Source organism: Nycticebus coucang, chromosome 6 (genome assembly GCF_027406575.1).
Source record: "Nycticebus coucang isolate mNycCou1 chromosome 6, mNycCou1.pri, whole genome shotgun sequence".
In the NCBI taxonomy this organism is placed as follows: domain Eukaryota; kingdom Metazoa; phylum Chordata; class Mammalia; order Primates; family Lorisidae; genus Nycticebus; species Nycticebus coucang.
The window spans coordinates 84565003-84577963 of NC_069785.1; the positions used below are offsets into that span (position 1 = coordinate 84565003).

At 34.1% G+C, this 12961-nt stretch overlaps 1 non-coding gene across 1 annotated transcript; it reads right to left on the reverse strand.

Moving 5' to 3' along the window:
• Nucleotides 1–12558: 12558 nt before the first annotated feature.
• On the reverse strand, nucleotides 12559–12664 carry LOC128589421 (U6 spliceosomal RNA). Its single transcript, XR_008381003.1, has one exon. It is a non-coding gene; the product is annotated as a U6 spliceosomal RNA (small nuclear RNA).
• Between the last annotated feature and the right edge of the window lie 297 nt (nucleotides 12665–12961).

Here is a 12961-nt window from a genome sequence, read left to right on the forward strand (position 1 = left end):
ATCAGCTACTCGTAGGGATATGGCTTTATTTCCATATTCTCTACTGATCTTTATTTCTATTTTTATACCAGAACCATACTACTTTGTTAGTCTGCCTTTGTAATATTTGAGGTCAAGAAAGTGATGCCTCTGACTGTGGTCTTTTGGCTAAGGATTGCTTTTTTGGTTCCATATGCATTTTAGAATATATATTTTTTAATTCTGTGAAAATTATGTTGGTATTTTTACAGGAATTACACAAATTTTTAAATTGCTTTGGCAGTATGAACATTTTACCATTGATCCTTCTATTCCCTGACCATGGGATGTTCTTTCATTTGTGTGTTATCTACAAGATTTTTCATCAATGTTTTGTAGTTTTCCTTGAAGAGATCATTCACTGCTTCGGTTAAATATATCAACAGATATTTTCATTTTTTGCAACTATCATAAGTGGGATTGAATTATTATTTGGTTCTTAGCTTGGTTGTTATTGTTGTATGGAAGTGCTACTAATTTTTCTAAGTTGAATTTCTATTCTTGGACTTTACTGAATTCATTATCTAATGTAGGATTCTTTATGGCGGAGACTTTAGGGTTGTCTAAGTATAAGATTACATCAGGAGCCAACAGAAATAATTTGATTCCTCATTACCAATTTGGATGCCCTTCGTTTATCTTCCAGTACTATATTGAAAATTGAAATAAGGAGTGGCATCCTTTTGTTTCACTTCTCGGGCAGAATGCTTTCAACTTTTGCCCATTGGATATGATGTTTGCTGTGTGTTTGTCACATATGCATTTTATTATTTTGGGATATGTTCTCTCTATGCCTACTTTGTTCAAGTTTTTATCTTGAAGGAATGCTCAATTGATTGAATGTTTTTCTGCATCTAGTAAGCTGACCATATACTCTTTGTTTTTAATTCCATTTATGTAGTGAATCATATATACTTTCTGTATTGAGTTAAGCCATCATTCTAAAGGTCAACTTCCCTCTTATGTTATTATTGTCACAAATTATATCTTTATAAATTGTTTACCTTTCACCAAAGATTGATAATTATTATTTTATGTAGTTGTCTTCTGATTCACACAGGAATAGAGAGGAATTACAAACTAAAAATATGTCAATATGAAATTTCATATTAAACTGGGGTTACTGGTCAACCAGCGTTCTTTGTTTCTTCATGCAGATTTGAGTGACTCTCTAATGCCCTTTTATTTCAGCCTAAATGTCTCCCTTTATTTCATTTTGTGTGGTAGTTTTACTAGCAATGGATACTCTCCGTTTTTCTTTATCTTTGAACATTCTAATTTCTGTTTCACCATTGAAGGCTGGTTTCTGGATAGAAATTTTCTAGTTGACAGGTTTTCCTCCACCCTTTTAGCGCTTTAAGTATATCCTCCTACTGTGTTCTGGCCTTCATTTTTTTTTTTTCAATAAATTTAGAAGGCACATTTGTTTTTTGTCACATGAATTGTCTGACATTCAAGTCAGGGATTGTAGTTCCCCATCACCAGAATTGTGTACATTGTTCCCAATAAGTAATTTTTAATGCCTCATCCCTCTCTCACCCTCCCCTTTTCTTATATTATAATGTTCCTTATACTCCTTCGTGGCCTTTTATACCTATAATCTTTATTCACCCATTAGTTAATAGCCACAGAGATTGAGCCCAGATCTTTGCAATTGTGAATTGTGCTGTGATAAATATTTGATTGCGAGTGGTCTTTGATAAAATGATTTCTTTTCTTTCGAGTGGATACCCAGTAGTGGGATTGCAGGATTGAATGGTAGAACTACTTTTAGTTCTTTGAGGAATCTCCTTACAGTTTTCCATAAGGACTGTACTAATTTATATTCCCACCAACAGTGTACAAGGGCTCCCTTTTCATCACATCCATGCCATTATCTAATGTTTTTTGACTTTTTTTTTTCACTTTTAATAATGGACATTCTGACCACATATCTCATTGTGGTTTTAGTTTTCATAGCCATGATGATTCATGATGTTGAGTATTTTTCATAAATTAAGTAGGACATTGGTATTCATGAAATAGTAACTGTCAATCCTACTGAGGATTGCTTGTATTTGAGGAGTTGCTTTTCTGTGCGACTTCCAGGATTCTCTTTGTCTTTTGCTTTCAATGATTTGATGGCAGTGTATCTTCTTGTGGCTCACTTTAAATTTATTCTAGTTGAGATGTGTTGAGCTGCTTCTCTTCATGTCTACATGAGGGAAATTTTCAGGCACTATTTTTTTCGAATATTCCTTCTACTCCTTTTTTCCATTCTACCTCTCATGCTACTCCAATCATATGTGTTGAAACACAAGACTGTATTAATCAGAGCTCTTATTCACTATTTTGTTCTTTCTATTCGCAGACATCATAGTCACAGTTAACCTATCTTTAAAAGTACTTATTTGTTAATCTTCTTCTCAAATCTGCTGTTGAAATTCCTTAGAAATTTTTTTAATTTTAATTTTAAAAATGGTCCTTTTAGATTCCCAGGATATATAAGATATTTTAAGTATTTTCTGTTCTCTCTGTCCAAGTTTTTAGTTTATCTATTTTTCCTCAATTTGTACCCCTTGCCATAGGTAGCAGCAGCCAGTGTACCTTTTCTTTAAATATCTTTGACAAATAACTTCTCAGTGGCTGCCTCAACACTGATGGAGTTCCAAGTTAGAATGGCATAAAGGCATATTCTTCAAAGAAAAAGAATCACAGTCCTTTGAGAATATAGTCTGGTTTCCCTTCTTTGGTACGAGAAACCTGTACTTGGAAAGTAGGATATTGTCTTCCAGAGTACTTCAGAGCTGGAGAGTAGGGGTATGGATCAGGGTAAGTTAACATATCACAAAGCTCTCTTACTGATATTCAGGGTAGTTATTCCCTTGATTAAGCATTCACCTTGTTAGTTTAAACTTGTTTTATTCTTAAGAGATCTGATAATTTTGACTATTTTTTGCTGGCTTCTTTACTCATTTTTGAGGAGACAATATTTTAGAGTTCCTTACACCACCACTTCTACTTATGTCACTCACAAGAACTGACATTGCTTTTATTTATTTTTATTTTATTTATTTATTACTACAGAGTCTCATTCTGTCACACTGGGTAGAGTGCCATGGTGTCACTGCTCACTGCAACCTCAAGCTATTGGGCTCAAGTAATCCTCCAGTCTCAGCCTCCAGGAGCCCACCAGAGCAAACAGCTAATTTTTCTATTTTTAATACAGACAGGCTCTCACTCTTGCTCAGGCTGGTCTCAAACTCTTGAGCTGAAGCAATTCACCTGCCATGGCCTCCCAGAGTGCTAGACTTACAGGTGTAATTCTGTAGAATGATATTCTATAACACCATAATAATAGGGGACTTCAATACGCATCTCTCAGAGCTGGACAAACCCTCTAAACAGAAATTAAACAAAGATATTAGAGATTTAAATGAGACCCTAGAACAACTGTGCTTGATAGACGTTTATAGAACACTCATTCCAAAGATAAAGAATATACATTCTTCTTATCATCCCATGGAACATTCTCCAAAATTGATCATATCCTAGGACACAAAAAAAACATCAACAGAATCAATAGAATTGAAGTTCTACCTTGCATCTTTTCAGACCACAAGGCACTAAAAGTGGAACTCAACTCTAAAAAAAATGCTCAACCTCACACAAAGGCATGGAAGTTAAACAACCTTCCATGTTGTTTAACTGCTGAATGACAGTTGGATGTGGAAAGAAATAAAAAAGGAGATCATTAACTTCCATGAGTATAACAACAATGAAGACGCAAATTACCAAAACCTATGGGATATAGCAAAAGCAGTCCTGAGAGGAAAATCTGTCACTTTAGAAGCCTATATTTGAAAAACAGAAAGAGAGCATATCAACAAACTTCCAAGCCATCTGACAGAATTAGAAAAAGAAGAACAGTGTAAGCCTAAACCCAGCAGAAGAAAAGAAATATCCACTATTAAATCAGAGATTAATGAAATTGAAAACAAAAGAATCATTCAGAAAATTAATGAAACAAGGAGTTGGTTTTTTGAAAAAAATAAATTAAATAGATAAACCTCTGGCCAGACTAACTAGAAATAAAAAAGAAAAATCTCTAGTCACCTCAATCAGAAATGACAAAGGGGAAATAACAACCGATGCCACAGAGATACAAGAGATTATCTAGGAATACTACCAGAAACTTTATGCCCAGAAATTTGACAATGTGAAGGAAATGGATCAATATTTGGAATCATACTCTCTCCCTAGACTTACCCCAGATGAAATAGATCTCCTGAACAGAACAATTTCAAGCACTTGTATCAAAGAAACAATAAAATGTCTTCCAACAAAAAAATGCCCTGGTCCAGATGGCTTCAATTTTATCAGACTCTCAAAGAAGAGCTTACTCCTGTATTGCAGAAATTATTCCAAAAAATTGAGGAGGAAGCAATCTTCCCCAACATGTTCTATGAAGCAAACATTACCCTGATACCAAAACCAGGAAAAGACCCAACTAAAAAGGAGAATTTCAGACCAATTTCACTAATGAATATAGATGCAAAAATTCTCAACAAAATCCTAGACAATAGATTACAGCTTATCTCAAAAAAGTCATACATCAAGTAGGTTTCATCCCAGGGATGCAAGGCTTATTTAATATACGCAAGTCTATAAACCTTATTCACCATATCGACGAAGCAAAACCAAAGACTATATGATCCTTTCAATAGATGCAGAAAAACAGTCGATAAAATCCAACATCCTTTTCTAGTTAGAACACTGAGGAGTATAGGCATAGGTGATACATTTCTGAAACTGATCGAAGCTATCTATGACAAACCCACAGCTAATATTTTACTGAATGGAGTAAAACTGAAAGCTTTTCCTCTTAGAACTGGAACTAGTCAAGATTGTCCTCTGTCACCATTACTATTCAACATAGTCCTAGAAGTTCTAGCCAATACAATTAGACAAGACAAGAAAATAAAGGGTATCCAAATGGGAGCAGAAGAGGTCAAACTCTCCCTTTTTGCTGATGATATGATCTATACTTAGAGAACCCTACAGACTCAACCACAAGACCCTTGGAAGTCATCAAAAAATACAGTAATGTCTCAGGATATAAAATCAATGTCCACAAGTCAGTTGCCTTTGTATATGCCAACAACACCCAAGATGAGGGGTTAATTAAAGACTCAACTCCCTTCACCATAGCCCCAAAGAAAAGGAAATACATAGGAATATACCTAACAAGAGGTGAAGGACCTCTACAAAGAAAATTATGAAACCCTAAGAAAGGAAATAGCAGAGGACATTAACAAATGAAAGAACATACCATGCTCATGGCTGGGAAGAATCAACATTGTTAAAATGTCTATACTTCCTATAGCAATTTATTCAATGCCATCCCTATTAAAATACCAACATCATACTTTCAAGACCTGGAAGAAAATGATTCTGCATTTTGTATGGAATCAGAAAAAACCCACATAGCTAAGGCAGTTCTTCATAATAAAAACAAAGCCAGGAATATCACCATACCAGATTTTAGGCTGTATTACAAGGCCATAGTGGTCAAGACAGTATGGTACTGGCACAAAAAATAGAGACATAGACATTTGGAATTGAATAGAAAACCAGGAAATGAAACCAACAACTTACAGCCACCTAATCTTTGATAAACCAAAAAAGAGCATCCACTGGGGGAAAGACTCCCTATTCAATGAATGGTGCTGGGAGAACTGGCTATCCACATGTAAAAGACTGAAACTGGACCCACACCTTTCTCCACTCACAAAAATTTATTCAAGATGGATAAAGAACTTAAATTTAAGGCATGAAACAATAAAAATCCTAAAAGAAAGAATAGGAAAAAGATTGGAAGATATTGGCCTGGGCATATACCTAGAAGACCAAAAATCATATCATAACAAAGATATTTGTACCAGAATGTTATTGCAGCCCAATTCATAATTGCTAAGTCATGGAAAAAGCCCAAGCACCCATTGATCCACAAATGGATTAATAAAATGTGGTATATGTACACCATGGAATATTATGCAGCCTTAAAGAAAGATGGAGACTTTACCTCTTTCATGTTTACATGGATGGAGCTGGAACATATTCTTCTTAGTAAAGTATCTCAAGAATGGAAGAAAAAGTATCCAATGTACTCAGCCCTACTATGAAACTAATGTATGGCTTTCACATGAAAGCTATAACCAGTTATAACCTAAGAATATGGGGAAGGGGTAGAGGGAGGGGAGGGCGGGGGGAGGTGGTCAGAGGGAGGGTGATTGCTGGGATTACACCTGCGGTGCATCTTACAAGGGTACATGTGAAACTTAGTAAGTGTAGAATATAAATGTCTTAACACAATAACTAAGAAAATGCCAGGAAGGCTATGTTAACCATGTAATAAAAATGTGTCAAATGATCTATAAACAGTCATGGTCATGGTGCCCCATGATCACATTAATGTACACAGCTATTATTTAATAAAAAAAAAAGATATTGGCCTGGGGAAAGACTTTATGAGGAAGACTGCCATGGCAGTAGCAACAACAGCAAATAAACAAATGAGATTTAAACTGAAAAGCTTCTGTACAGTCAAGGAGACAACAACCAAAGCAAATAGACAACCTACCCAATGGGAAAGGATATTTGCATATTTTGAATCAGACAAATGCTTAATAACTAGGATCTATACAGAACTTCAATTAATCCACAAGAAAATAAAACAACAATCCCATACATCAATGGGGAAGAGAGATGAACAGAACCTTCTCTAAAGATAACAGATGAATGGCCAACAAACATGAAAAAATGCTCATCATCTCTAATTATTAGAGAAATGCAAGTTAAAACCACCATGAGATATCACCTAACCCCAGCAAGAATGGCCTCTATCAAAATCTCAAAACTGCCGATGCTGGTGTGGATGTGGAGAGAAAGGAATACTTTTACACTGCTGGTGGGACTGCAAGCTAATACAGCCTTTTGGGAAGGAAGTGTGGAGAAACCTCAAAGAACTCAACCCAGACCTCCCATTTGATCCTGCAATCCCATTACTGGACATCTATCCAGGAAAAAAAAACAAACAAAAAAAAACCTTTATTATAAAGACACTTGTACTAGGCTGTTTATTGCAGCCCAATTTACAATTGCTGAAATGTGGAAACAACCTAAATGTCCTTCAACCCAGGAATGGATTGGTAAGCTGTGGTACATGTATACCATGGAATATTATTCAGCCATTTTAAAAAATGGAGATTTTGCAGCATTTGTACTAACCTGGATGGAGGTGGAACACATTATTCTTCGTGAAGCATCACAGGAATGGAGAAGTATGAATCCTATGTATTCAATTTTGATATGAGGATAATTAATGACACAATGGAGCATGGGGGAAGGGGAGTCTAGACAGAGAAGGAGGGAGTGGATGAGGGAAAAGAAAAAAAAGACAAGAAAAGAAAATAGTGACTTATTCTCACATAAATTGGATTTAATTTTGACCAAAGTACATTATTTAAACTTTAATTTTTAATTCAACTTAATATGATGTTTGAGATATCGCGTCCTCATTTATAAGTGAAATATGTTTGTAATTTCCCTTTTACAAAATATATTCTCTCCTATTTTAATATCAGGTGTACCCAGATCAAGTAGAATGATTTTGAAGTATTTCTTCTTTTTCTATTGTCTATAAGATTTGGCATGATCTGTTTTTTGAAATTATCTTTTACTTTCATTTATAAATACTAGTTGTCTATTTTATAGACTTAAAAAAAATAAGAAGTTAATTGATGAGTCCATATGGAATCTCAGAGTCAAAGCACTGTATAATAGACATACTCTTATTTGACAATGTGAATGTTACTTTCTTTACATTATTATTATTACTATTATTATTTCTTAATAATTCGATGCAGCAATTCTCTGATTTCTTTTCTGAATGTATTTATGTTCATTCTTTACAAAGTTTTTGTTTCTAGTTTCTAGTCCTTATCTTTTTTTTGGTTTTTTGGCCGGGGCTGGGTTTGAACCCGCCACCTCCGGCATATGGGACCGGTGCCCTACTCCTTGAGCCACAGGCGCCACCCTCTAGTCCTTATCTTAAACACTGTTATTGTTATTAAATTTTAAGCCTGTTCAATTTTGTGAAGGCAAAAAATGGAAACCTAGTAAACACATGTATATGTAAAAATAAGTTCAATAAATAAATAAATAAATAGAATGATATGTTGAACAAAAAAAAATTTTTTTAAATAATAAAAAAAAATTACAGGCGTGAGCCACTGTCCCCAGCCAATTGTTTTTAATTATTTTTGGTTTCCAATGATTTATATTAAAACACATTGCTGTTTCAATATTTCTGAACACAATTGTTACAAAGTGGATTAGATCAAAAGATGGCATTTGTAAGGTAAAGTCTAAGTTGTAGTAAAGTCCTTCACCCAGGAAATGTGCCATATACCCATACATTGTACCCTTTAGGGTGGAAATTTACCGAACCCCCAGCCACCCTTCTTGAATTTAATTTCAATTTTCTCTCATATGGGCCTGTAGTAGTTCGTCTACTAGTTTCAATTTGATATTGAGTACAAGTACATGGGATACTTGATTTTCCATTCTTGAGATACTTCTCTTAGGAAATGTTCTCCAAATCATTTCAGGTAAATACAAAAAGTACAAAGTGTCTACTTTTTTTTTTTTTTAATGGCTAAATAGCTTTCATGGTATGCCACAGTTTATTAATCCATTCACATGGGTTATTTCCAAATCTTTATGATTGTGAATTGAGCTGCCATAAACATTCAAGTGCAAATGATCTTATGTTAAAATGATTTTTTAATCACATGTACCCTCTTATTAATTTAAAAACAATTAATGAAGTAAGGCAGTACTTATTTTTTAGAAGACAACAAGCCTAAGAAAAGCAACTTGTCCACCACCAAATGCTTCCAGAACTAGGACACTTTGCATTATATCAAGCTAACTCTAGTTAATTTAATGATCTGTACTGCCCTGAATTTATTACTACTTCAACTTGCTTTTATCCCCTTCTTCAATTTGAAGCTTAGTAAGTTTTTAGAGCTTACATATTTGAAGTCTATCAGATAATTAAAGTTCTAATATTAGCTCTGATATTGTTTGAAATATGTTAAGAATTTAATGTATTGGTATTTTCCATATCAGTATTCAAAAGTAATTTTATTTATTATGTCTTGTATACATAGCATTTACATACAGATTCCAAAAGATCAAGCAAGCAAGATACCAAATGTCAATAAGAATTGCCAAAATTCTTCTAAAAATCCTTCTCAAAGTAGCAATTCAGGTAAGCATTCTGATAGTGAATTAGCCTTGGTGGTCCTACCCTAGGTAAAAAAGTAAGATTAGGGAAGTTTTGATCACAAAAGAGCAGTTTAAATAAATCATTACATAAATTTTTGTTTTTGTTAAAATGTATTTTATTTTATTTTTGGTTTGGGTGAGGTTTTTTTGTTTTTGTTTTTCTTTTCTTTTCTTTCTTTCTTTTTTTTTGAGACAGAGTCTTGCTTAGTCACCATGGGGTTGAGTGCTGAGGTGTTACAACTCATAGCAATCTCAGACTCTAGGCACTCAAGTAATTCTCTTGCCTCAGCCTCAGGAGTAAATGGGACTACAGGCACCCGCCACAATGCCCCACTATGTTTAGAGATGGGGATCTCACTCTCGCTCAGGCTAGTCTCGAACTCTTGAGCACAAGCAATCCACCTGCCTCAGCCTCTTAGAGTGCTAAAATTACAGGTGTGAGCCACCATGCCTGGCTAAAATTTATTTTTAAATTAATTGCTTCAATTGAGAATTTAACATTAAGAAGTTATTTGTAAGTAATTTATAATCTCAAATAGTTATCTGAAAAATATTTATTCATTTAATTATGTTCCTTAATACTTTACATGATATTTTTGTATAGATACGAAGAAAGAACTTCAAGTTAACATGTTGTATGTTTTTTTCTATAGTGACATTATAATAAATTGAACTTATTGTTTAAAAAAAAAGATGGCTGTAACTCGAGTATTATCAAACACCAGGTGATGTGTTAACTAACATATGAGACAGGCCATAAGGGTCAGCAAAATGAAACATGAAAAGGTCACTGATGAGCTCTAAAACATGGACCAAGGAAATAATTTCAAAAGCAATAAAAAATTACATCTGGGTAAAACATAAATAAATGAGTTGAATTTTGTCTGTGATTCAGTTTTTATCATTGTTAATCTGTGCTAGAGGTTTTTAATTTTTTTCTGTAGTTTAGATAATATTGACGATCTTATTTTTTTTAGAATGGTGGACAATAGAAAAATGAAAAATAAAAAGACAATTCACTATTCATGATCTTTTAATATCACTCACTTATAATGACTTCTCTTTCTAAGTGCAGAGATTGGGGTACGCTAAAACTTTTTAGCATAATTTTCATTCTACAGTTAAGAAATGTTCTAGTATGTACTCTTTACTGGCTGATTTGACAATTCCACATTTGTCCAGTCCATGTTCTCTGATTATGATAAATACACAAATTGTCCCCTTAAGAAACACAGCTCATCCATTTTAATCAGAGACCTTTTTAAGTTAGAAAAAGATAGATTGCTGTAAACAATGCAGTTATTTAAAGTCACTATTATCAAATTGTGTCTGGTTCAAGATGTCCAATTAAGAAAAATGTCTCCGGGCGGCGCCTGTGGCTCAGTGAGCAGGGCGCCGGCCCCATATACCGAGGGTGGCGGGTTCAGGCCCAGCCCCGGCCAAACTGCAACCAAAACATAGCTGGGTGTTGTGGCGGACACCTGTAGTCCCAGCTACTCGGGAGGCTGAGGCAAGAGAATCGCGTAAGCCCAAGAGTTAGAGGTTGCTGTGAGCTGTGTGATGCCACGGCACTCTACCGAGGGCGGTACAGTGAGACTCTGTCTCTACAAAAAAAAAATAATAATAAAAAATAAAAAAAAAAAAGAAAAATGTCTCCTCTGTCTTTTCTCTGAAGAAATAGACTTTTTAAAATAGTAGTTTTAGCTTCACAGTAAAATTGAATAGAAAATACAAAGAGTTCCCTTACAACCTCTGCCCACCACACACTAACATCCTCCTCTGCCATCAGCATCCCACACCAGAATGCCACACTGGTTACAACGAATGAACCAACATTGACGCATCATATCACTCTAATTCTGCAATTTCCAGTAGGGTTAACTCTTTGGTGTTATACATTTTATGGTTTCAACAAGTGTATAATGACATGTGTCTACTATACATGTCATAGGGTCATACAAAATAGTTTGAAATATCATGCCTGAAAAATCCTGTGGAATCTCCTCATTCATTCATCCTTCCCTGGCAATCACTGAACTTTTTAGTCTTCATATCTTTTTCCTTTTCCAGAATATCACAAAGTTGGAATTATACACATACAGCTTTTTCATACTGACTTCGTATACTTAGTACTGTGCATTTATGTTTTGTCCACGTCTTTTCCTGGTTTGATAATGCGTTCTGTTTAGAACCAAATAATAAATATACATTGCCGAATTCCAGAGTTTATTTATCCATTCACCCATTTCAGAACATTTTTGTTATTTCCAAGTTTTGACAATGATGCATAAAGCTGCTGTAAACATCTATGTGTGGGTATTTGTGTGGGCCTAAGTATTTAACTCAGTTGTGTAAATACCAAGGAGCACCACTGCTGGATCAAATGGTTACAGTATATTTAGTTTTATAAAAGATTGTCAAATTGTCTTTCAAAGTGGCTGTACCATTATGTATAGCCTACCAGCAATCAATGAGATTCTGTTGCTCCACATCCTTCCCAGAATTTAGTATTGTCAGTGTTTTGGATTTTAGAAATTCTATTTTTTTTTTTACATATACATGTGTTTATAAGGTTTCCATTTTTTTGCCTTCACAAAATTAAAGAGGCTTAAAATTTAATAAAAATAACAATGTTTAAGATAAGGACTAGAAACAAAAACCTCATAAATTACGAATGAACCTACATATGTTCACAAAAGGAATCAGACAATTGCTACATCAAAATATTAATCAATAATAATAATAATGCAAAGAAAGTAATATTCGCATTGTCAAATAAGAGTATGTCTATTATACAATGCTTTGACTCTGAGATTCAATATGGAGTCATCAGTTAATTTCTTCTTATTATTTTTTAAGTATCAAAAAATAGACAACTAATATTTATAAATAAAAGTAAAAGATAATTTCAAAAAACAGATCATGCCAAATCTGATAGACAATAGAAAAAGAAGAAATACTTCAAAATCATTCTACTTGATCTGGGTACACCTGAGATCAAAATTGGAAGAAATGTATTATTATAAAGGGGAAATTACAAGCATATGTCACTTATAAATGAGGATGCAATGTCCTAACCAACATATTAACAAATTGAATTAAAAATGAATGTTTAAGTAATGTACTTGAAATTCTAGTGGACATTTAATACTATCTTAACTCCAATTCTCTTTGTATAATTTTGTGCACATTTATATGTGCATTTTGGAAAATATGGAATGTATTGTGAATTAGTTTGTCATCTTTGTACAGGGAACAAGCTAATATTCTCTATATCATTAAAGTTTTAATACATATCCTTCTAAAGTAGGAACTGTTCTTGCTTTCTATTCCCAAGATAAAGGATGAGTTGAAATAAACAACAGATAATAATGAGATGAAGTGGATTGTGCCACTCATAAAAAACTATGTCTATTTCTGTAAGAGAGAAATGAGGAGAGAAACCTGGAAATGGAGGGAAAGAAGCCACGGGCATCTGAGAGTATAGAAAAAACAAAAACAAAAACAGAAGGAGGTGCACTGCCAGACTGAATCAAAAAGGCACCCTAGGTTCAGTATTGGCAGATATGAAATAAGGCATATCCGGAGAGTAAATATTTGCTTATAAGTC